General features: G+C 42.1%; 1 pseudogene; it reads right to left on the reverse strand.

The window, feature by feature from the left end:
* Positions 1-1,740: 1,740 nt before the first annotated feature.
* LOC111766506 (growth hormone-inducible transmembrane protein pseudogene) lies at positions 1,741-3,035 on the reverse strand (annotated as a pseudogene).
* Between the last annotated feature and the right edge of the window lie 225 nt (positions 3,036-3,260).

A 3,260-nucleotide genomic window follows, 5' to 3' on the forward strand; every position in this document is an offset into this window, starting at 1 on the left:
TAACCACAATTCTCATGTACCTCTAAAATCACTGTTATACATTCCCTAGATTATCTTATATCTGTCTTTCAAGCAACATTAACCTCCCTAGACTACCCCTTTCAGCCAATCATTTTTCTAAATCAGCAGTGTTAGTTATACTCAATATAATGTGCTACCATTAACTCCATCCAATAGCACATATTCATAATCGACTTTATTGAACAGTCTACATACATTCAGTATCAGCTCCCCCTTCTCGACCCCACATTCTGTCTTCTTCCAACCTTTATTCTATAGTCTAACTCTATAAAGTTACTCATCGTCTTTAGTTCAGATCAGTGAGAACACACAATATTTGTCCTTTTGTGACTGGCTTATTTCTTAAGGTTCATCCTTGTTTTCATGAGCTTCCCCAGTTCAATTCTTCTTTTTCTTTTTTCTTCACCCTCTGGCTAGAACTTTATTTCAGAAATAAGCATCCTATATAATTTGAGATCGTTAGAATAGTTATTTCTGGATTACTGTAATGAATATTTGTCGAAAATAGCAATCATCTCGGTAATCACACAGGCTTATTTCATTTGTTAAAGACTTCCAAAAATAACTCCTCTGCATCAAAAAAATTTACAAACATCAAAAGAAAGTTAAATAATGGTCTATGCAGAAGAAGGAAAATTTTGCTAGAAAAAACCTTAAGGTAGCAGTTTCCCCATTCCACTTTTTATTGATACACTTGATAAAAACAGAATTAGTTTTGCTTTGCGTTTTAGCATTTAATCTGAGAGGAAACACAAGAAATCAAAAGTCTTAGGAGAAAAACTGCTTCCATGTTCTCAAGTATAAGCTTTTGGGATGAAGCTTCAAATCTTGAAGAGAAGAGAAAGGTCAGCACGCATTCTATTACACATTTCAATAAAAAGGCGAAAAACTCAATAGTTATCAACATTATTGTTTACTCGAAAATGCAGCAGACTTCATGCTGTGAACATTTTATCTTCATCGTAACTTTAAGAATATTTTGTTCTAGAAATCCAAAAGTAAAATGTCCACATATATATTATAATAGGGATCCTCCCTGATTAACAGTCTGGGCCACTGTGACAATAAGAGGCCAGATATGACCACTTCTACCTTGTAAAGAGCACTGAGGAGGAGTGGCAGGGGAACGGATTACCCATCTTTGTTTTATGCTCACTGCTCCTGCTAAGTCCAGCAGATGAAAAACAGTGGTCACTCGTTTGTGTCCAAATAACCAGACAACTCTCCCTGGCTCTCTACCACTTACACAAGTTCTAAATCCTAAATATTCAAAGGAAGACTGTGATGGCCCTTCTCTTCTGGTCCCTTTACCAAATCTCTGTCACTTAGAACATTACTTATAATATTCTGCAATCCAAAAATATGCAGGTAAACACAAGTTTGCTAATTTTTACTTAACCAAATAAATTTTTAAATAGATAAAATACTTCAATTCTGATAACACAACCTTAGTTTTCATAATCATCAAAACATTTTTAATCACTCAAACCTGAGCACTGGAATTGTGGGTGCTTATTTGGAAGAGAACTACTGACTATTCTCCAGAAGAAAAAGCAGACCTGCAGTATTGTATTATATAGGAACGTTTTAAGCATGTTGATGTGTTCTTATCTTCTAAACTTCAAGGAAAGCGGCTTGTACAGACTATATAATGAATATCTGCCCCTGCTAATCAAGCAAGACGTCTGACATAGAAGAGAAGCCAAAAGCTCAGTCACTTCATTTCTTTCTCTTGCTTCCACCTGCTAGCATAGTGGCCACTTGCATGAATTTATTTAATGCATCCACGGAGAGTCACATCACCGAGTTGATGGGGTCGTACTTCTGGCCTCTGTACAGCGGTGCCCCTTCGGCTCCCCCAGTCACTTTCTGGGTATCTACAGGAGGAATAGGCTGAAAGGCCAGCCCAGGCCAATGACCACCAAGTACAGAGTGGTGCCCACCACTGTGGTAGGTGGAAGAAACACAGATCCCAGAGAGAACCCGAAGACAAGACCCAGGCCCACTCCTAGGGGGGCACCCATGTTCATGAACTTCTCCCTAGGAGCCCATATGGTCACCAAGGAGAGGTTGCCCCAATACCGGCTGTGTGCCAGGCAGCCCGATGAGGAAAGGGCCCCCTGAGAGACCAGGGGGGCCACCGCAGCATCCGTGCCATGGAATGTGGCTGCCACGCCAGGTGTTACGGAATGGGACCCTGGTCATAGGGGTGACCCCCGTCATCACCCAGGAGCCTCTCATCATGAAGCTTCTAAGAGCAGGAGATCTGCTCACCCCAAGGCAGGCAAAGCTGCTAAACCAATTCTTTCTGTTAAATCCATATAGGAGAATTGAATGCTATCCTTCACACACTGAAGCCAAATCACACGCCTTTCAATAGCTTGGCATTCCCAAGCCACAGAAGCACAGCACCCCGAGACCAACAGTGGCTCCTCCAACAACAAACCATCTGCCCATCTGATCAATTTTTAATGTTTTTTCTACCAATGGCTCCAATGCTGCATCTTTGAGTCCTTGGTCAGTTTTCCCACCAGATCCCAACCCATGTCGTGCTGGCATAATCCCTGCTAGGTGTTAAGAGCCATTGATTCTTCTTGATGGAGTTCCTTAGACCAGGGGAGGCCTTGGTGGAAAACTCTGGAAGGTACTGTCTGGAGACACACAGTCCTTGCCGCTAGTGTGACGGTGTACCAGGCTTACCAAGCACCAGGTTTACCAAGCGGATCTGGAATGCGCAGGCCTCGGTCATCTCCACCACGCAGGGCCCCCTGCGGTGCAGAATCTCAGGTGCACTCACCAATCCCTGGTCCTCCCTGACCACTTACAGTTCATTTCTTCTTACAACTAAATGGTATTCCATGTATTCCATCGTATGCGTACACCACTTTTGTTTATCCATTCATCACTTGACCCACACTTAGGTGTTTCCATCGCTTAGCATTTGTGAGTAATGCCGCTGTGATTATCAATTTACCTATATCTGTTCGTGTCTGACTTTCAGTTCTTCTGAACATGTACCTAGTAACGTATTGCCAAGCACATGGCAATTCTATATTTAGCTTTCTGAGCAACGGCCAAACCATCTTCCACAGAGACTGCACCATAGACTTTATCACTTTCTAAGCTGCTACTCAGATTTATTGATTTATTATGACTGTTAGGTATTGTCTGTCTCTCCTGCCAAAGGGAAGGGAAACTGTCTGCTTTGTTCCCTGGCTATGAGTCTAGTGCCTAGAAAA

This window comes from Dasypus novemcinctus, chromosome 20 (genome assembly GCF_030445035.2).
Source record: "Dasypus novemcinctus isolate mDasNov1 chromosome 20, mDasNov1.1.hap2, whole genome shotgun sequence".
Lineage (NCBI taxonomy): Eukaryota > Metazoa > Chordata > Mammalia > Cingulata > Dasypodidae > Dasypus > Dasypus novemcinctus.